This window comes from Eurosta solidaginis, chromosome 5, assembly GCF_040869045.1.
Source record: "Eurosta solidaginis isolate ZX-2024a chromosome 5, ASM4086904v1, whole genome shotgun sequence".
NCBI lineage: Eukaryota > Metazoa > Arthropoda > Insecta > Diptera > Tephritidae > Eurosta > Eurosta solidaginis.
Genome location: NC_090323.1, coordinates 223,487,726 through 223,511,902, shown reverse-complemented (window position 1 = coordinate 223,511,902; position 24,177 = coordinate 223,487,726).

Sequence of the window (24,177 nt, the reverse complement as noted above, 5' to 3'; positions counted from 1 at the left end):
TAAAATTTCAGCTGTATATATGCATGTATGTAAATAAGTTAGTATTTTGAAGAGTTCTTTGCTTACTTTGTTGAACTGTTTTGCGAAAGACTCGATTGACCACAAAATGTTTGTTTAAGCGACTTAATTAAGTTGAATTTTGTAAAGTTTGATTGCACGAAAACTTAGTACATATAATTAAGTATATACGAAGTAATATTAGCCCGCATGCGAGTGAAATAAAAGGTATAAGTCGTTCAATTTTCTAAAATAAATGTTGTCCTTTGGTATTGAACATCTTGTATCAGGCGGCCTGGCGTCCTGCAAAAGCTATTAATTCAAACTAGGTAATACCCTTTTAATTAGCCAACGGGCAATATTTTGTTAAACGCGCATTAAATTAAGCTAAATTTCTCAGGTGATAAAATCGAGAAAAAGTATTCCCTGCCTAGCTCACTGTTCTGGACTGGATGCTACATAAGAAAGCTCTGAGCTCTTAGTTGAAATATACATTTCTGATATATTAAAACGATCTTGACGATTTTTTGAGACATTAATGTATGTGATATATATGTACAAGCATCCGGTGAAATATAAAGATTCTTTCTGCTAAAATAAGGAAGACGTTTGTTAAGTTTTAACTAGACTAAATGAGTCCATAGTGTTACCAGAAGTTTGTTTAACTACCAAAGTGAAAAGTCTTGAACAGCGGTTGAATGCTAATACGCATCCAAAAATATGATTATTGACCTCGACAACAATAATCCGAAACTCGTTCAAGAGATATTAACGAAAAAGGAAAAAATTACCCCTGCTTTCACCGAAACTAGGTTGGATCCATAGTATTTTTGCGCAGAACACCTACACATTTGCATTGGCGGCCTTCGGTTGCGCTTATAAAGAATTACCCTGGCCAGTCGACCAATGAGGTGGGATCAAAGTTAAATGCGTGCAAAATTCCTTTGTACACAAATTTTTTTTCAGTGCAAAACAACATTGTAACAACCACAAGAAAATTGCGAACTTCAACTTAAAAATATCTCCGGAGAGAGATACAATTTTTATTTTCCGCCCTTGAATTATTGTTGTCGAAGTTAATATGTTCTAGACTTTTAGCAAAACCCTTATCAAAAACCAGAACCTATGTTATAAAACAATTCCGTACTTTTGGAAAATACTAGACAATTTCTAGGACGCTCAGTGTGATTGGAACTTCTACGGAGCACACTTTTTAGCTAGCTCATTCGCTTTTTCATTTCTATCTTTTGTTCTGGGACCATAGATGTATGTTTCTCACTATCACGATTCCTTTCCGGGATTCCCGATGTGACTACTGCTTAAGCTATTTTCTTCCAATGGTTCTATTGTTTTGCATAGCATTTGCTAGTTTGGCCTGGAAAACACTATAGTGATCTGGAAGCTTTGAAGGATCTAGTTATTTCTGGATCAGCACGATATACCGCAGACACGGGACCTTCTATTACTTTGAAACCATTGGTATATATCTGTGGAGTTTTGACAAAACAACTTATCTCAAGATAGGAAATATTTAGATATTAATTGCATGTAATTTTGTCCATTGGTATGAATATTTTGGTTTTACTGGTTTATTTCTATGATGTTTAGTTAGAAAGTTACAGTATCCGAAAAATCAACTTAACTCATTTTTTTCCAAACTGCGTCATTGAAAACAACTTTTCTGGGTTAAGTCGAAAAATTCAAAAAATTTCAATTAAATATAATCATTGTAGTTTTTCTATAGTAACTTATTTCGATTTAAGGCGGCCATGAAAATAAATATCGTATTTCACAAAGCAACCTTTTTCCAAATAAATTGTTATGTCAAATTACAATTAATTTTTTTGTCAACTTATATTGAAATAGTTTGTTTTGTGAAATTAGTATCAGGGTAATTTTGAATAAACAAGACGTCTTATTTTGAAATATATTTTGTATCTATAAACAAGTGCTTTTGCCAAGTGCTGTATTGAAAAAATTTCAAAAATAAGTGATTTCGGTTACAATAAAACCATTAAAACTAAATATGCTAAGGGGACGCCAGATGGCAGATATGGCTAGTAAAGTGTCTAAAAATACACATATAGTTCATTTATCAGAACCAAGTGTGTCAAAGCCATATTTTCATGATGATGGATTAGTGTTAGAACCACTACCTAATGAGACATTGACATCTTTTGATACTGGTGTTATTGATATACTAAATTCATATAACGTGCGACAACAAAATACGAAAAACAGAGAAAGTGATACAGAAAGTCCAGAACCTTGTGATAATGAAGATATTTTTTATGATACAGATTTTCTTTGCTCGGATTATATACCACCTACTTTGTCGAATTTGAGTTCTACTTCGGAGAAAATCGAAGACAGATCAGTAGTGGCAAGTTATAGTTCTAATCGGGATCTAGCCGAAGAAAATGATTCTCCCCCAAGAATGAAGAAAATGAAAAACTTAATAAGCAAAACAAAAATTTTGGTAAGGAGAATTATACTAATAAAAATAAAAAAATGCAAGCTAAACAAATTGAAAGTTTAAAAAATTTCCACAGGAACTATCACTTAAAACCAAACTTTGACCAGCAGAAAACCCTTTTTAAAAATTGGAGTTTGGGGGACTACACTAAACGCCGACAATTTGTATCAAGTATAATTGAAGTTGAGGCGAAAATTCTGAAACTTTTTGAAAATCAGCAAATCCTCGAGATCGCAAATATAACTATTTGTATCACTTTGAGATCAATTTCGCAAGACATCGGGTATATAAAATGTGTTTCTTAAAAATATTTGGGGAAACCGAACAAATGATCAAAACAGTAAACAAATACAAAGTTCAGCTGGAGTGTGGTGAACTTATTAAGGGAGATCGCCACGGAAAACACGCTTCATCACACAAACTCACAATCGAAAAGCATAATGAAGTTTTGGAGCACATAAGCAACTTACCAAAATATCAAAGTCATTATAGCCGTAGACATCCCAACATGTTGTACTTCCAAAGTGATCGCAATATTTCGAAGTTTTACAATCTGTATGCGGAAAAATTTGATGAACCAGTTTCAAAATCGAAATATTGTTAAATTCTTCATTCTTTAACTATGAAATTCAAAAAGCCGCAGCTTGATTTGTGCAACACTTGCGAGAAGTTTATGATGCAAATACATAATTATTTAGACGCCAAAGAAAAATCTAGTCTTAAGTCACTACAAAAAGACCATCACGACCAAGCAGACTTTGCCTATTGCTGTAAGAAAGTCGATAAACAACTTTTTGTAGCCGACAAAACTGTCAAGATGTTTTCAATGGATTTACAACAATGTTTGCCGACTCCACATATAAATGCATCAATGTTTTTTTACAAGCGTCCGTTATGGACATATAATTTCACAATGCATGAGGGATCTACAAACAAAGCCCATTGTTTCATTTGGAATGATAAAATCGCAAAGAGGAGATGAAATGATATAGGGTCGTGTAACAAATGTGTGTAAATGCCTTTCAACGGTATATTCGATGGTCAAACACATTATTTTATATAGTGACTCATGCCCTGGGCAAAGTCGCCATGCCAATATCTGTGCAATGTTCCAAATGGTTTTAAAAAGCACAACTATTGAAACTATTGACCGCAAATTTCTTGTAGTTGGTCACACCCATATACACAATACATGCCGAAATCGAAAAAAAGAAAAAAATCCTGGATCTATCCAACATCCACATGATAGGGCAAACCTTATAGCAGCTGCGAGCAAAAAGTATATCGTTCACGAACTAAAATAAAACGACTATTTTGATTTTCCGGCTTATTAAAAAGTGACTTTAATTTGAAAACAACAAATAGCTCAGGTACACACATACTTTATTTTATCAAATTCTGAGTGAAAAATCATTTTAGGTCCGCTGGCGTTTCGAGAAGGCCCTATCTCAATAATATACTATATTATATCTGTATATCTTTGAATAACTTTATAAGGATTTTCTTAGCGCCCTATGCTAGTATTTTTTTAATAACACCTTATTTGTTTCAGCATAAGCTCAAAACATTATCCACTAAAATATGGGATTTATAGAAAAATTTTGAGATAGAGCGTTATTAAACCTTTTTCTTAGATTTATCGTTTTCGAAATTGCAGCCAAGATAGATTGATAATACATTCAGACTTCGATAATATCTGTAAAACTATGCGAAGTCGTTTTACTTTTACAAATCTTTTAAGCATTATCATATTATCATAAGTTATAGTAGGAAATATTTTCCCCGGGTTCATAAGTTGTCAAAAATGGATTTCAAAAATGGAATAAGCAGCACACTGCAAAAATTTCTTTTTGAGATAGTCATAAAGAGAAGTTTTCGAACCCGGAGGCAGCACTTTAAACTTTTGATGATATGTATAAATATATACTTCATTTATTCACTTTTAAATTATGTTTTCCCAGAGGCAAGAAATTCGAATGGAAAAAGATACGCTGGTTGCGGTATAAAAAGTCTACACCAGGCCTATTGCATTATAAAAATTCCCTTGACTGTAATGAATGTTTCAAGGAGTTAAATATTAATAATAGACGATAAAAAATTCGGATTTTTCGTTAAATAATTGCTACGCAGGATCCCTGGCTATTTCTTTCAGCAAGAAGTAAGACTTGCTGAATGTGTTGCCTTTTATAAATACAGAGTTCCACTGTTGCTACAAAAATTTAAAAGTTGAATGCGATTTTTTTATCAGTTTTATTCAAATCACATTATAGCTCTCCTGAAAAGTTGTCAGATTTGAAATAAGTTGATTTGTCAAAATTCCACAGTTATGTGTATCGCCACGTCTACTATTTGGACAACCTTGCGCCAACCACTTCCTCCAATGGTGGTTCCAAAAGTCCCTTGAATCGCAGGCACGACATTGATAGGTTCGTTTGTCCAATAATTGATGGCGCTATACTACTATGACCTTATGGTTTGCAATCAAGCTTCCCCGAGGTACTGAGCCTCAGAGGCATGTCTGATGAACTGGCACGAAGGGGCTCAGCGAATGGAGGTTAGGAATAACCAGCATCGGAGAAGGAATACCCCTAGGGGTGTCCGAGGGGGAAATTTGGAACTTTTACGTGAACAAAGCTCAGAAAAAGTGTAAGAGCACCATGGGCTGTTCTGTTTAAAGAGCGTCATGGCCAGACTACAATAAGGACAAGTAAGGACGGGAATGTCTTCGGCTGTGCCGAAGACTTCATACCTTTCAAGAATGGGGCTGAACAATAATCTTATCCCGTTCGTAATCTCCAAATCAAGAATGGGGCTGAACAATAATCTTATCCCGTTCGTAATCTCCAAATAATCGGATGTATAAGATAAGAAATATATAGTGAACAGATGTACATACCTAAAGGATTTTTAATATAAATATAAAGAAACAAGTAAGGAAGGCTAAGTTCGGGTGTAACCGAACATTACATACTCAGTTGAGAGCTGTGGAGACAAAGTAAGGGAAATCACCATGTAGCAAAAGGAAGTGTAACCCTGGAATGTGTTTGTATGACATGTGTAACAAATGGAAGGTATTAAAGAGTATTTTAAGAGGAAGTGGGCCATAGATCTATAGATGGACGCCATTTAGGGATATCGCCATAAAGGTGGACCAGGCCTGACTCGAGAATTTGTTTGTACGATATGGGTATCAAATGAAATGTGTTAATGATAATTTTAAAAGGGAGTGGGCCTAAGTTCTATAGGTGGACGTCTTTTCGAGACATCGCCATAAAGATGGACCAGGGGTGACTCTAGAATTTGTTTGTATGATATGAGTATCAAATAAAAGGTATTAATGAGTATTTTAAAAGAGCGTGGGCCTAAGTTCTATAGATATACGCCTTTTCGAGATATCGCCATAAAGATGGACCAGGGGTGACTATAGAATTTGTACTATATGGGTATCAAATGAAAGGTGTTAATGAGTATTTTAAAAGGGAGTGGGCCTAAGTTCTATAGGTGGACGCATTTCGGAATATCGTTATAAAAGTGGACCTGGGTTGACTCTAGAATGCGTTTGTACAATATGGGTGTCAAACGAAAAGTGTAATAAGTGTTTTAAAAGGGAGTGGACTTTGTTCTATGGGTGGACGCCTTTTCGAGATATCGCCATAAAGGTGGACCAGGGGTTACTCTAGAATTTGTTTGTACGATATGGGTATCAAATGAAAGGTGTTAATGAGTATTTTAAAAGGGCGTGGGTCTTAGTTCTATAGGTGGACGCCTTTTCGAGATATTTCCATAAAAGTAGACCAGGGTGACTTTAGAATTTGTTTGTACGATTTGGGTATCAAATGAAAGGTGTTAATGAGTATTTTAAAAGGGAGTGGGCCTTAGATCTATAGGTGGATGCCCTTTCGAGATATCGCCATAAAGGTGGACCAGGGGTGCCTCTAGAATTTTTGTATACGATATGGGTATCAAATGAAAGGTGTTAATGAGTATTTTAAAAAGGCGTGGGCCTTAGTTCTATAGGTGGACGCCTTTTCGAGATATCGACATGAAGGTGGACCAGGGGTGACTCTAGAATGTGTTTGTACGATATGGGTATCAAATTAAAGGTATTAATGAGGGTTTTAAAAGGGAGTGACCCTTAGTTGTATATGCGAAGACGTTTTCGAAATTTCGACCAAAATGTGCACCAGGGTGACCGAGAACATCATCTGTCGGGTACCGCTAATTTATTTATATATGTAATACCACGTACAGTATTCCTTCCAAGATTCCAAGGGCTTTTGATTTGGCCCTGCAAAACTTATTAATTTTCTTCTACTTAATATGGTAGGTGTCACACCCATTTTACCAAGTTTTTTTCTAAAGTTATATTTTGTGTCAATAGACCAATAAAATTACCATGTTTCATTCTTTTTTTGTATTTGGTATATAATTATGGCATTTTTTTTATTTTTTGTAATTTTCGATATCGAAAAAGTGGGCGTGGTCATAATCGGAGTTCGGCCATTTTTTACACCAATAAAAAGTGAGTTCAGATAAGTACGTGAACTGAGTTTAGTAAAGATATATCGATTTTTGCTCAAGTTATCGTGTTAACGGACAGACGGACGGACGGACGGACGGACGGACGGACGGACGTACGGACATGGCTCAATCGAATTTTTTTTCGATACTGATGATTTTGATATATGGAAGTCTATATCTATCTCGATTCCTTTATACCTATACAACCAACCGTTATGCAATCAAAGTTAATATACTCTGTGAGCTCTGCTCAACTGAGTATAAAAATGGCAAAAAACCCCATTGTCTGAACGATCGGTTGTATGGGATATATTTTATATATACCTCCGATTGAAATGATTTTTATAGAAAATCTTCTATGATATATTAGAATCTATATATCACCAAGTTTCACGTTTTTGTTTTGGAAACTAAGGGAGAAATGGCCAAAAATCTTTCTATCTGAACGATCGGTTGTATGGGATATAACTATATATTTCTTCGATCAAAGTGATTTATTCAGGATATCTTCTATGATACATAAAAATATATATCACCGAGTTCCATGTTTATACTTTCTAAGTTGCGGCAGGAATGACCAAATTCGTCTTATCCGAACGATCGGTTGTATGGGAGATATATGTTATAGAGGTCCGATTCTACCGGATCCGACGAATGTCTAATATAATACAAAATTACATCTTTGTGCCAAATTTTGTTGAGATATCTCCAAATTTGAGGGACAAGTTTGCGTTCCAAGAGACAGACGGACGGACGGACGGACAGACGGACAGACGGATAGACGGACATGGCTATATCAACTCAGTTCGTCGCTTTGATCAATTGGGTATACTTAATGGTGAGTCTACCTTTTATATTTCTCAACATTACAAACACCAGACCAAAATTAATATACCATTTCATGTTCATGAAAGGTATAAAAAGGAGTCTACTGGGTATATCTAGAGCCGATAGACATAAGCTTATAGCGGTCTGCACCGGTTATTGAGTTTAAGGCACGTATGCGGAAAAGATGGATACTATGCATAATGACCACTGACGAAGTATTTAAAACGTCTTGCAAAAGATTCTGATAATTTTCTATGTAAATTACCGGCTCTAGCTTTAATATGTTTAAGATCTTTCGGAATCTTATGCAAACTTAAACACAGCCATTATACCTACCTACTACATTACCATTCGCTAAAGGCGAAAATTAAAAAAAAATATTAATATATCCTTAATAAGTATACAAGATTGCACAATTGGTTATATTTATAATTTTCGGTTTCGCACGAACTTAACTTTTTTACAAGTTTTAAATAAATTTAAAACATTTTTTTAAAATGAAGGGGCTGGTCACTACTAACATAGCTGAATTCGTCTATATGAATAGTAAAATACTTTTGCAGCTGAAGTAGAAGCCTAAGAAGCTTACAAATTAAAATGCATAGCACACAAACGGCACTTAAACGTGTAAGTATTATTTATTATGTTGAATTCATGTAGCGGCAATTATATGTTTACGCTATTTAGCAACTTGTATCTGAATTTAATTAAAACACATAAAATATGGTAAGATCTGCATAATTAGGTATTCATGTCGACAATTTTGATTCTTGATTAGGTCAAGTAATTAACTTCCGTTTTGTATTCATGGACTGGATGTGATGTTGGATAATAGTAATTGTGTTTAAATTTCTTAGCAATGCAAATAGATAAGTACTTTCCTTCACGTGAATGTGAAATTTAGTCTACTTAGTAAATAAAGGAACTTCGTATTAACATATTTGAAGTAAAAGATGCAGCTGCATTGATAAACATGATTATTTAGCAAAGACTACCACTTATGATATAATCTATCCCTGTAAAAGCTGTAGATCGTTAGAGCTTGAGCTAATAATGAAACGAAAAATAATTTTCAATGAAAAATAATTTTAAGGCACAATCAAACTCTTGTAAAAGTAAAAAAAAAAAAAAACTGGCGACAGACGGAAGGTTTAAAGTGCAAGGTAAAATCCTATAAGAATGCAAAAGGTGACCACACAGATTATGGAGATTATGGAGGGATCACTTTACTGCTCTCATAAATTGAGAAAGCGATGTACTGCACAGGAATTATAAACCCGATCCCGCAATCGGTGATGATGGAATTATTGTCCCCCACCAAATTACGACGAAGTCAAAATAGCCATAACCTGATTACAAATCAACAAAGCCGCTGGCGCAGATGGATTGCCTGTGGTGCTATTTAAAAAAGTCGGCGGGGAGAAGGTAAGGTGTTCCGCTAGAAGAGGGATCTTGCAAACTGCGCCAACTATCGAGGAATAAGAATACTTAAAATCGCGAAAAAGGTGTTGTCAAGAGCATTGTGCGAATGATTCAAGTCCACCTCGAATCGGCTGATTGGGCCTTATAAATGCGGCTTTTCAGCTGGTAAATCTACAATCGAGCAGATTTTCACTCCGCGTCAAATAAAAAAAAAGGCGAAAACAGGATTGGCATACATCATCTCTTTGTCGAATTTAAAGCCGCCTTCGACAGCATGAAAATGTGATGCCTATATGACGCTATGTCTGAGATTCATTTCCCAGCAAAACTTATACGGCTTTGTAAAATAACGTTGAACAACACGATCAGCTCAGTCAGAATAAGAAAGCATCTCTCTGAGCCGTTCACAGCTAAACAAGGTTTCAAACAGGGTGACTCACTATCGTGCGATTCACTTAGTTTTATGACGGAGAGAAGAGTAAAAGCTGCAGAGATTAACAGCTCTGTAACAATATTATAATAAAAACCTGCAATTATCAGTGTATGCTGATGACATTGATATCATAGGCTTGAACACCCGCGCCGTTAGTTCTGCTTAGTCCAAACTGAAAATAAAAGCGGATTTGTGCCTTGTATACCACGTAATTGTTGGCAAAATAAATTTCGAAATAGTTAAAGACTTCATTTATTTGAGAACCAGCGCTGGCTAGGCCATGTTGTGCGAATGAAAGATGACGCTCCGGCTAAGAAAGTGTTTCTATCGGCACCCGCCTATGAAATAATAGGATGAAGGCGGTCCCCACTCCGCTAGAAGGACCAGGTGGGAAACGATTTAAACTCCCTTAGTGTGACCAATTGGTGCCAGTTGGCAGAGAGAAGAAGCGACTAGCGCCTTGTTGGATGGCCATAACCGTTTAAACCGTTAAGCGCCAATTAAGTAAGTAAGTAAGGATGAAATGCTATCCAGTGCTATTACGGTTAGTGAATTTAACATTTCCTCTGCTAGCCAAGCAGCCTTAAGTTCCACTATAGTGCGATCTTGGATGGTCTGGGAGTGCCTGATCCTGAATTCAATTGCATCGAACTATTTTATGATTAAGACTATTTTGGTCGCGGGCCATAGTGAACATCGGGAACTGTCAAGCGAATATAACCAGATAAAGATGGCTGTATGTATTTCGGGACTCCGTTGGCTACCTGTGGTCTGCTCCTGCATAGATGGGACACGAGCCAGCTCAGCAAGCCTACCTACTGTGGGTTAGCTAGATCCTTCTGACCGGATTTGGATGGTAGGAAGTCTGCCGAAATTATTGGATCCACAAAAGCTTAGCTATCAATGGTCTGCAGGTTTTGGCGGTGCACTGTCTAATGGGAATTCATGATTTACGTCTTAACATACGGGAATTCCAGTCCTGTTGCAGCTGTGTGGAGGATAATGAGGTGGAATAATCGAGTCAATTTATGCTTGATTCCCAGTTTTTGCCAGAACTAGCAAAAATATTTCGGTCGCGACCCACTTGGAACTCTGGAGGATTTTCTAAGGTTGTAATTGGTGTCATCTGAAACTATATCGTTGCAACGATCAAATTCTATACTCTTATACGGTGCAGAAATCTTGGCAAACGCAATGAAATACCGGAATAACCGAATTGCCCTCACCGCGGTTCAACGCAGAGGGCGCTGCGAATAGTTTCGGCTTACCGCATGGTCACGGCTGAAGCTGCCCTAGTCGTTGCGGGAACCATACCGATATATCTTCTCGCTGAGGAAGGAAAAGCAATATATATGACAGCGGATTGGAAGTGAGTAGAGCTGCTGTTGCCATGTCAGCGCGAGATGAATCGATTCGACGCTGGAAAGAAAAGTGTAGCAACAGCACCGTAAGAATATGGAATAGAGGGCTAATCCCTGAACTGAATCCAGGGTTGAACCTACCCCACCGAGAAGCAGACTCTTACCTGACTCAGCTTCTAACTCATCACCACATTCATCTGCACAGAATTAGCAAGGTTGATAACCCGAGCTGTCTGCACTGTGGGAAAATAGACGATGTACGCAACACATTCTACGAATGCGGACACTTCTCCGATCAGCGAAAAAGGGGAGAAGAGATACTTGGCGACCTATCCCTGGGCAGTGTCATCAATAAAATGACCTGCTAAATTTACAAATGGGATACGGTCGGCACTTATGTGAGACATATACTTTTCAGTAAACGGATGCCTGGCCCATTAGCGTGAGAGTAACTATAGAGCTCACGTATCGCGCACCCATACCCGAAGTACAGGCATTTGCGCCAGCCGTTGGAAGTTAGGTTTTATTGGGTAGCCTTTCATGGAAGAAGGGAGTCCTACATTTGGAGGGTCTAATAGTGGGGGTTAAATATTCCGGTCAGTGCATACAGCAGTTCCTCCTTCCACGAAGCTAAAACAAATGCTACATCATTGCAAATACGCAATATCAAAAGTTGTAATTTATTTTTCGATATCGAATATCAAAACATCAACTGTGACTACAAAAAAAAAAGAAAAATATAAAATGAAAACCATTGTGGGTAAGACAAGTGGGATAGATTTTGCGTAGACTTCACCTTATTTTCAAAGTGAGTATAGTGCTCTCATCCTGTATCTCTTTCTATATCGCTGAAGATAGGCGACCGTATGCGCCGCCATATTGAACATCCTATCAAAACGCCAAAAGGTAGCCATCTTGGACATCCTGTCAGGCACTTCACGGATAACATATCACACTTGTTTTATCCACAATGATGAAAATAGTTGCTCACGATTCGAAGCTTATATTCATTGCCGCCAACTGCCTGACAGGATGTCCAAGATGGCAACTTTATAGATTTTTGAAAGGATGTTCAATATGGTGGCGCATACGGTTGAAGCATTAGCTCTTGCACCAAGAAGTAATTTTTGTAAAAATTGGTACTTAGCAAGTTTGCACTCTAAGCCGATTATATACTATTTCATATTCATGGAAGATACCTATGGAGCGACTAAATTGAACTCGAGAATCTTGCGCGAGGAATTCGTAATGCCAAGTCTATTTCCAGAATTTAAAACTCTTATTTTTTAGCTATTTATTATTGAGACAAATTAGGATACTAATACTATATTTACACCCAGAGCTTCATTCGAGATTTAGGCCTCCGCAAAGATCTAATATTAAATCTTGGATATTTTATCATACAGAATTAAACCTCGGAACGAAGTAGATCTATTTTAACACAGCAGTATGTACGTAGGTACGCCTGCATTGAATACAAATAATAAGCAAACATACGTACGCCTTTATCCCGGCATTTCATTGGATTTGCCTATATACATACAAACTGGAAGGAACAGCGCTAGCTGTCTGCCTGCACTAATCAATCATCGTGCAATGCTGCTGTGATAAACAAACACTGTGCTTAAATTCTTTTTCTTCATGCCGACGATTCGGGATAACCGAAGAGAATTGTTCGATGAAAAGATGAAAGAGTACTTAACCCAGATATGCCGACGGACGGTGAAGCAATTTCCACAATTTTTTTTTAATACCGTTCTTTTAACATAAAATATTACAAAAATTAAGATAAATTAAAGAAGAATATTTTTCAAACGAGGAAAAGTAATAATTTTTGGTCATATGGGAAAACTCGTTTTTATTCTTCTAGAATACTTATTATTTCATTTGAAGTTAAAAACTGAAAAAATCTTTATTTTTTTTTTATTTTTTTTTGTACTCTAGTGCCGAGAGTCCTACATGTAGTACACCAGAAAATAAATCACATATAATTGGGTTTTACACTTCCACTACTGGTGTACCTCAATTTCTACAACTATTTTTAATAAAAATATACAAAAAACAGAACAAAATAAAATGGGGTTTAATATTCTTTCTTACCATTTACGCGACATTTTCACACTTCTGACAAATTCCAAAACTCCCATTTTTGATATTAAACAAGTACGAAAGGCTAAGTTCGGGTGTAACCAAACATTACATACTCAGCTGAGAGCTTTGGAGACAAAATAAGGGAAAATTATCATTTAGCAAAATGAACCTAGGGTAACCCTGGAATGTGTTTGTATGACATGGGTTTCGAATGAAAGGTATTAAAGAGTATTTTAAGAGGGAGTGGGCCATATTTCTATAGGTGGACGCCATTTCGGGATATCACCATAAAGATGGACCAGGGGTGACTCTAGAATGCGTTTGTACGATATGGGTATCAAATGAAAAGTGTTAATGAGTACTTTAAAAGGGAGTGGGCCTTAGTTCTATAGGTGGTCGTCTTTTCGAGATATCGCCATAAAGGTGGAACAGGGGTGACTCTAGAATCCCTTTGTACGATATGGGTATCAAATGAAAGGTGTTAATGAGTACTTTAAAAGGGAGTGGGCCTTAGTTCTATAGGTGGTCGTCTTTTCGAGATATCGCCATAAAGGTGGAACAGGGGTGACTCTAGAATCCCTTTGTACGATATGGGTATCCAATGAAAGGTGTTAATGAGTACTTTAAAAGGGAGTGGGCCTTAGTTCTATAGGCGGATGCCTTTTCAAGATATCGCCATAAAGGTGGACCAGGGATGACTCTAGAATGCGTTTGTAGGATATGGGTATCAAATGAAAAGTGTTAATGATTATTAAAAAGGGAGTGGGCCTTAGTTCTATAGGTGGACGCCTTTTCGAGATATTGCCATAAGGGTGGACCAGGGGTAACGCTAGAATGAGTTTATACGATATGGGTATCAAATTAAAGGTATTAATGAGGGTGTTAAAAGGGAGAGGCCCTTGGTTGTATATGTGAAGGCGTTTTCGAGATATCGACCAAAATGTGAACCAGGGTGACCCAGAACATCATCTGTCGGGCACCGCTAATTTATTTATATATATAATACCACGAACAGTATTCCTGCCAATATTCCAACGGCTTTTGATTTCGCCCTGCAGAACTTTTTCATTTTCTTCTACTTAATATGGTAGGTGTCACGCCCATTTTACTAAGTTTTTTCCAAAGTTATATTTTGCGTCAATAAACCAATCCGATTAACATGTTTCATCTCTTTTTTCATATTTGGTATAGAATTATGGCATTCTTTCATTTTTCGTAATTTTCGATATCGAAAAAGGGTGCGTGATCATAGCCGGATTTCAGCAATTTTCTACACCAAAGTAAAGTGAGTTGAGATAAGTACGTGAACTTAGTTTAGTAAAGATATATCGATTTTTGCTCCAGTTATCGTGTTAACGGCAGAGCGGAAGGACAGATGGTGGACTGTGTATAATAACTGGGCGTGGCTTCAACCGATTTCGCCCATTTTCACAGAAAGGAGTTATCGCCACAGAGTCTATTACCTTACCAAATTTCACAAGGATTGGTAAATTGTTGTTCGCCTTTGGCATTAAAAGTATTCTAGACGAATTAAATGAAAAAGGGCGGAGCCACGCCTATTTTGAAATTTTCTTTTATTTTTGTACTTTGTTGCACCATATAATTACTGAAGTTCAATGTTGATATAATTTACTTATATACTGTAAAGATATTAATTGTTTTGTTAAAATTTGACTTAAAAAATTTTTTTTTTTAAAGTGGGCGTATTCCTGATCCGATTTTGCTAATTTTTTATTCAGCACACATATAGTAATAGGAGTAACGCCTGCCAAATCTTGATATCTTCACTTACTTACTTACTTACTTAATTGGCGCTTAACCGTCTAAACGGTTATGGCCGTCCAACATGGCGCGCCAGTCGCTCGTTCGCTCCGCCAACTGGCACCAAGACACCAAGAGAGTTTAAATCGTTTTCCACCTTGTCCTTCCAACGGGGTAGGGACAGCCCTCTACCTCTGCTTCCATAGGCGGGTTCCGTCAGAAAAACTTTCTTGCCCGGAGCATCATCTTTCATTCGCATAACATGGCCTAGCCAGTTCAGCCGCTGCGTTTTAATTCGCTGGACTATGTTGATGTGTGCGTATAGCTCGTACAGCTCATCACTAAATCTTCTTCACTCGCCACCGCTAATGCGTAGAGGTCCATAAATCTCTCGAAGAACTTTTCTCTCGAACACTCCCAAAGCCGCTTCATCTGCTGTTGTCATGGTCCATGCTTCTGCCCCATATAGCAGGAGGGGTACGATAAGTGACTTGTAGAGTATGATTTTCGTTCGCCGATAGAGGACTTTATTTTTCAATTGCCTACCTAGTCCAAAGTAGCACCTTTTGGCAAGATTCATTTTTCGCTGGATTTCAGTGCTGATGTTTTTGCTAGTGTTGATGCTGGTTCCCAAATAAACGAAGTCTTTTACTATTTCGAAATTATGGCTGCTAACAGTAGGGTGGTTGCCAAGGCGCTGACTCTTTGCTCGATGACAGCAGGTACTTCATTTTGTCCTCATTCACCATCAAACCCATCTTTACCGCTTCTTTTTCCAGTTTGGAATAAGCAGAACTAACAGCGCGGGTGCGGGCGCATGGTATCTTCAACCGCTGCCAAATTGCAGCTTGCCACGCCCATTGTCCAAAGTTTTAATAATTTTCTATTTTGAGTTATATGGTCAACGTACATACCAAGTTTCATCGCTTTAGCCGTTTTTGGCAATGAATTATCGCACTTTTTCGGTTTTTCGAAATTTTCGATATCGAAAAAGTGGGCGTGGTTGTATTCCGATTTCGCTCATTTTAAACAGCGATCTGAGATGAGCGCCCAGGAACCTACATACCAAATTTTATCAAGATACCTCAAAATTTACTCAAGTTATCGTGTTAACGGACAGAAGACGGAGGGACGAGCATGGCTAAATGAATTTTTTTTTTCGCCCAGATCACTTTGATATATAGAAGGCTATATCTGTCTCGATTAGTTTATGCCGTTACGGATTACCGTTATGCGAACAAAGTTAATATACTTTGTGAGCTCTGCTCAGCTGAGTATAAAAAAGCAATCAAGGGATTGCAACAGACATTTTTTTTCAAAGCCGACAATGATGCCTGTTTTGTACAGTAGCTCAGCGACAGGTTGGTTACTTAGTTTAAATTACTGTTTACGAAATATTTTGAAAATAACTGGTGTACTACATGTACCTAGTACGATCGGCATATCTGGGTAAAGCAGGGAAGTTTTTAACTTGACTATCGAGTGATAGGTAAATGATTGAGTGAAGTTCTAAAATATTTAATAAAGGGTTTACTTAAAAGTGTTTTACCAAAGATATCAAAAATATTAATCTTTAAATGGCTTTATTTATGATAACTGATTTTTTAAAAGGTGAGAGGTTCTACGTATTTCGTCATTCTGGTAAGTACAAGTGCTTTATACGCATGATTAGAAAGTATATATATATATCTTTGAACTAACAGTGAGGTCACATCGATAAGACTATGCGCATATTACCCTGAATTCTAGGCGGAATGTTACGTAATTAGCATACTCAACAATATTTTCGCCAAATTTGTGGATAGGAGATTACTTGGAAAGTAACATTTGAAAAGCTACATATTTGGTATGTACTGCCAGCTTTTGGGGCTTGCGCCATATTGGTGGAGCTCCATTTTTGAGCGAAAAATTCCAAATGAGACGCATTTCCGAAATGACTCATTTGAGCGCATTTCTCGCATTTGGCCTGCAAATGCAATCCACACACGCTTATGGCTTGTTTTATTTTATTTTGTTATATTTTATGTTATGTTATATTATTTTCTTCAATTTTATTATTTAATAAATTTTTTATTAATTTAATTTTTTATTTTATTTAATTTAATTACTTTTGTTTTATTTTATATTATTTTATTATACTTTATGTTATGTTGTATTATTTGCTTAAATTTTATTATTTAAAACATTTTTTATTATTTAGTTTTCTTTTCACAATTGTTTTGGCTTTTTATCGGCCTATTGATAAAGGATTCAAGGTTCGATTCGAGCTCAAGGCAAGAACAATAATTTTTATGATATTATTGTTTTTTCTTTTTAATTTTTTGTTTGAAAAATTGTTTTTTATTTTTGGAGCAGTCTTCAAAATTGTCTACCTACTGTTCCAAAAATAATAATACTTTTTGCTTCTTTTGAACGAAAATGAGTTCAGAATAGAACCATAGGTTTATTATTTCGCAGCCTTATAACAATTTTAGCCACACAAAGCAAACAACAACATCGTTTCAAGTGAACAGCTGAGTATGTAATTAACTTATATATGAACTTAGACTTTTTTACTGGTTAATTTTATTTAATTTATTTTAACATAATTTAATTTTATTTTTATTTCAATTATTTCATTGTTCTTTTCTTTGCTTTTTTTATTTCATATACATAAATCTAACCAAATAATGTTCAAAAATGTTACAACCAACAAAACCCTGAAAAGAAAAAATTTTTAACTTAAACCTGAATACCTAATCGCATGTTTGGTTTTGTAAGTACTTTTTGTATTCGTAACATATATGTATATGTAAATATGTATATTGCTATCAAAATATTCTCGCAATGAGTTTTGAATTCGAAATCTTTCTTTGACAGACTACAACATTTTTGTGATTTTAAATTTTGGTACATTCCCTCTTCGAAAACAAAAACACAAATTTCTCTGCATTCTAATGTTTGCGAGTGTATCCGGTCCGTACTAGCAACTAAAAAGCATTAGACTTATGATCAGTAATGAAAATCACGCATTTGCTCATATTTGTTCTGGATCTTCCTTTTCAACAAACCAGCAGTGTATACATCTGTTCGAGCACTTACATGCACAAAAATTGTGTATATGCTCAGAAGTTTTTGTTTATATGTAAGCGCCATGTTTGCCCTAAGTTGCAGTGTGATTTCGTTAATATTAAATGTACCTACACCTACGCTCTCATTCTCTATTACTCCATTTAGAATACCAAAACCACACACTACACCCACACTTGTATATAGTATGATTTTTACACATCAAAAAGTAGGCGTGGTTGAAAAATGATTTTGCTCATTATTCCCGGAAATAAGTGCTATACGTACATACTTGTGCAGTTTTTTTATAATTTAAGGCTTTAAAATAGCTAAAGTAAGTTGCATGCGCGTCAATATTTAATTACATTTTCTGCAGTAAACAAAAATTTCTGCAGATCACCTGTCTGACTACAGCTCCATAAATAACGTAACTTTTAGTTCTCTGTTGCATAATAGAACATTGAGTAATTCATTACGTTCGCTGCATCACGTTTCTCACGTAACCAATGACAAATATTAACCAAACTATATTTGTTTGATTGTATATGTGCATTAGTGGCATGCTGGAATGAACGTAAACCTCAAATACTCTTAGTGCACAACAACCAACTGCAGTTTTTAATAATTGACATGTTTCCGCAAAACTATTATGTCCGTTTGTCGCGTTTCACATATTTGGAATGGGCTCGCAAAAAACTGCAATACATTCACCAAAACTACATCAGTCATGAATTGTGCTGTTAAATGCCAGGAATTCTGAAATTCCGTAGGCAATCGCATCCATATAAGTACACAGACACGGTTATGTTTAGTTACTTGTATTCTGCTAGCAGGTATGTATTATTGGATAAACTGGAATGTGTATTTGCGACACATCCGTTAGCATCGTCGGTTCCGGATATGAGCACTCATCAGCAATACACATTACCGGTTGACCAATGACCGGTTGCTGTTAGTTGCAACTTGAACTTAACTGCAATATACACGTTCACGTTCACTAACATTACAAAAGTTAAGGGGGGGACATGCGAGTATATATGTGTGTGTGTGTGTGTTTTGATTTAGAATGGCTTCTGTGTTGACGAGTAGTGAGCGTGCAATCAGGTTTCACATGTCACGTGCACGTGTTGCATGTCGTTGCCCCTGTTGCATGTATAAAAATGCTATACCGCTCGAATTTCTGTTACGTGCGTACGGATAAATGTGTGCTTTTTCGCGTACAAAGTGTTGTAGTTGCTTGTTGCGAGTGTTGGTGTATGCGTTAGTGAATTCTCTATTCTATTGTAAAATCTAATTGGTTATTTCCCCAGTTTGAATTATTGTCTAATGGTCTCATTCCGGATATCGGTCCAGTACGTTCCGGTAAAAACCACCATTAAGGTACTAACCCGACCATTTCGGGAACGATTACTATGAACACATTAAACCTTCTAGGCCATCAACAACACCGAATGGTTTTGCCGTACAACACATCGCATCGCACCAGTCACGCCTTCGTTGAACTCAATGGTACCAGTTGATAACACAAAGGGAATTTATTTCGCTTTCCACAATGTTCTGCCAGCGGTATTAGGACAGCCCTCTTCCTCTGCTATAAAACGGCTTTCGAAAAGAGTACCTTATAGGCCGAAGTTTCAAATTCCATTCGAATAAATAATATCAGCAAAGTAGCCATGTTTTAATTTGCTGAACTATTTTTTTCGATACCAAATCGAATAGGTCCGCAAATCTTTCCAAGAGCTTTTCTTATGAGCACTTCCACAGTTGCCTCATCAGATATTTTAAGCTTCCATGACTCTTCATCTTATATTAATGAGACGGGTACGATGAGTTCGCTGCCATATATCCTTGTGTATTATATGGCAGATGGATTCGTTGGAGAATAATTATACAAGAGGGGAATGTTTGCGTTTTTAACCCATAGACTTTATACTTTTCTGGGTATCAGCTTAACGATAATTCGGATTGGTTACTTTGAAATATTCAAGCCAACAGTTTTGCTACCAAACGAAATGCTTTCATTTGGTTTTTGTTAGCCGGTTGAAGAGGTATTGATAAAAATGTTGACGACTAAAAATCAAAGCTATTTGGTACAATATGCAAATTACAGGACGCGCGCTCCCGTGACCTTTATATGGAAGCGTGTTATTATTGATGTCAGCTTGTACCTCATTCGGCTTAGGAGCGGCTTGCTTGCTGTTGACGGCAGCATGCTGTAAATTTCAAGCAAAACGCCGGATTTGGAGGTGGGGTATATTCAAGGGACCTAGACCTCCAACTTTCTTTCAGACTACGCGATCAGTGCAGTATCAGTACTTACAAGCAGAAGTGTCGTTCATCATGGAAGCAGCAGTAAGGATAAAGACACACAAAATAGGCAATTATATCTTTATTTTCAGCGACAGCCAGGCTGCTAGCATCTCTTGGCCCTTACTCATTCAATTCTAATAGCTAACACTAAACTGTAGCAAATTCCTTCAAGTGATGGCCCAACAGAACAGGGAGATACAAAGAAACTGCATTACAGACGAACTCGCCAGGCAGGGTACGACCAAGCCTATTCTTCCTGATCAAGAACGCTTAAGTATGCCCCTTGCCATAAGCAAGCACTTTCTTTGAGCTCGCTTTCTGGATCATATGCGTCTGATCATGAGGTATGACATCAGGGAATTGGTAGCGTTTATCATGTCCTCAAAATGATTCAAAAAGGAATGGTTATAGTACATATCTCTTCGTACTATCACAATAGAGAGAATATTACTGGCTTTAGTGTGCCTTCGGGTAGTCACCTCAACCTAACCTATATAGAAAGTCCCATTTTAACTGATTTTTAATAAATAAATAAATTTATAAGTTTTTCTACTATTCCATCTCACAAAATAAACCAACTTTTTATTATAGGCCAATCATATAGCTGAATTGCCTTCACAAAAGTATTTCATTGGAAAGAGTTTTACCTCCTGGGTTAATCCCAAAGCATCACTTGCATCTGATGCAAGTTGTACGTTCTATGCGCGCACTTGAATGCAGTAAGACAGAGTTCACTCGTATATAACTAATCGCAGGTAAATACAATTCCATGTGTTGGCAATAAAATGTTTGTATCGTAAAAAAATTTACAATACGTACTTAATACGCAATATTTTTTGTATGCAGTAGTCAGATAAAATATAAAATGCAAGCACACCAACACTGCAAGAGCAATATTCTCATTGAATGAAATTCGTTAACTGAACCGAGGTGAGCACGTTCAAAATTAAAACTTAAAACTTTGATATACGTACCACGATTTATGGTTTTTTTTTACGTCAAAGATTGGACTTCTGCAATTGTTAACCGATTTTATGCTTATTTGTTTTTTCGTCATCGTTAGTGCTAGATTTGTATTTCAAAAAAATTTCTCAGAAAGGTCAATTGCATCAAACATTTTCAGTGAATTTTAGCATACTTAATTTTGAATAGAGCTTAGTAGGAATCAGTACCTACAATTCTCTCAAACTACTCTATTTTTCTTATTGAAATTTAACACGTATAATGACTTGAAGGCTCAACTTTGCGCCAGATGACCTTAAAGAGGGACTGAACTTCACGGACATCACTTCACCTGCATATACACGTGTGCACCAATGTGCCACAAATTCCCCAAATAGGCATATTTTTGCAAAATTTAACCTATCTCCTAGTTGAGGTTGATCTTTGTACCAACTTAAAAGTACATGGCTAAAAAGGGTAGCCTTCGTGCTTCTATGTCTGAATTTGAGATTACCGCAAAGCGTAATATCTATTGTGGCGAATATTAACATCACTATGCTATGCGCTATGTTAGTAAATAATAATAACAACATAAACAAATACGTTAAAGCAAGCCCCACTTGTGTACATGAACACATCAATCATCATTTACACATATACATACAAGACAACGAAGAGATATCTCTCACACACACATGTAGCCATCTGCCGAAGAAGTTACCCACACATACACATGCATATGGCTATAAGAAAAGCATAAACTACATGCATATAGCTGCAAGAAAGCATGAGATACAACTGTTCTCGAACAGATTTTCGCAAAACGACTAGACCTTCGGAAAAATAGTTCAACGAGAAAACCGATAATAGCAGCACAAGCTGAGTAATCAGTAATCAGTTGATTTAAACACGCTATTGTGAAGTGAAGTATAATTGTACTACTCCAAAAGTAGTCTAATAAATACCATTTTGCCATACTGAATATTGGAGTTATTTATTCGACAGTTCAGCAATACGAACGTTAGCAGAAGGTGTATAATTATTGGAAATTCCCAGAATATGTTACTGCATATTACACGGATTTGCAATTAACGGTTGAGCAATATCATCTTTTTTTTTTTTTTAATGTGAAGGGCAATGCCAAGCCAGTCGAGAACGAATTGATCTTGAGACAAGGCGAGTCCATGTCATGCAATATACTGAAACAGCAGATGTTGACTGTCATGTCAAAATCTTAGTAATATAACTTCGAAACTGTAAAAAATTTATCCTTTTTGGGAACCAGCAATTACATAGAAAAGGTTGAATAATAAGTTCTTTAAGCGAGTGAGAGGATGTACAAAGCCGTTAAGGCTTAGCAAGTTCTCAATCTACACTCGAATATGACAGTGGAGGAAGGGGAAAACTCCTACGGGGTTAGTAAGAGCATGTGGAGAACAAGTAAGGAAGGTTAAGTTCGGGTGTAACCGAACATTACATACTCAGTTGAGAGCTATGGTGACAAAATAAGGGAAAATAACCATGTAGGAAAATGAACCGAGGGAAACCCTGGAATGTGTTTGTATGACATGTGTATCAAATGAAAGGCATTAAAGAGTATTTTATGAGGGAGTGGGCCATAGTTCTATAGGTGGACGCCATTTAGGGATATAGCCATAAAGGTGGATCAGGGTTAACTCTAGAATGCGTTTGTACCATATGGGTATCAAATAAAAGGTATTAATGAGTATTTTAAAAGGGCGTGGACCTAAGTCCTATAGATGGACGCCTTTTCGAGATATCGCCGTAAAGATGGACCAGGGGTGACTCTAGAATGCGTTTGTACGATATGGGTATCAAATGAAAGGTGTTAATGAGTATTTTTAAAAGGGAGTGGGCCTTTCTGGACCAGGGGTGACTCTAGACTTTGTTTGTACGATATGGGTATCAAATGAAAGGTGTTAATGAGTATTTTTAAAAGGGAGTAATCCTTAGTTCCATAGGTGGACGCCGTTTCGAGATATCGCCATAAAGGTGGACCAGGGGTGACCCTAGGATTTGTTTGCACAATATGGGCATCAAACGAAAGGTGTTAATGAGTATTTTAAAAGGGAGTGGGCCTTAGTTCTATAGGTGGACGCCGTTTCGAGATATCGCCATAAAGGTGGGCCAGGGGTGACACTAGAATCCGTTTGTGCAATATTGGTATCAAACGAAAGGAGTTAATGAGTATTTTAAGAGGGAGTGGGCCTTAGTCCTATAGGTGGACGCATTTTCGAGGTATCGAAATAAAGGTGGACCAGGGGTGACTCTAGACTTTGTTTGTACGATATGGGTATCAAATGAAAGGTGTTAATGAGTATTTTTAAAAGGGAGTGGGCCTTCGTTTTATAGGTGTTCGCCTTTTCGAGATATCGCCATAAAGGTGGACCAGGGGTGACTTTAGAATTTGTTTGTATGATATGGGTATCAAATGAAAGGTGTTAATGATTATTTTAAAAGGGCGTGGGGCTTAGTTCTATAGGTGGACCCCTTTTCGAGATATCGCCATAAAGGTGGACCAGGTGTGACTCTAGAATGCGTTTGTACGATATGGGTATCAAATGAATGGTGTTAATGAGTATTTAAAAGGGAGTAATCCTTAGTTCCATAGGTGGACGCTGTTTCGAGATATCGCCATAAAGGTGGACCAGGGGTGATCCTAGGATTTGTTTGCACAATATGGGCATCAAACGAAAGGTGTTAATGAGTATTTTAAGAGGGAGTGGGCCTTAGTTCTATAGGTGGACGCCTTTTCGAGATATCGCCATAAAGATGGACCAGGTGTGACTCTAGAATGCGTTTGTACGATATGGGTATCAAATGAATGGTGTTAATGAGTATTTAAAAGGGAGTAATCCTTAGTTCCATAGGTGGACGCCGTTTCGAGATATCGCCATAAAGGTGGGCCAGGGGTGACTCTAGAATTCGTTTGTGCAATATGGGTATCAAACGAAAGGAGTTAATGA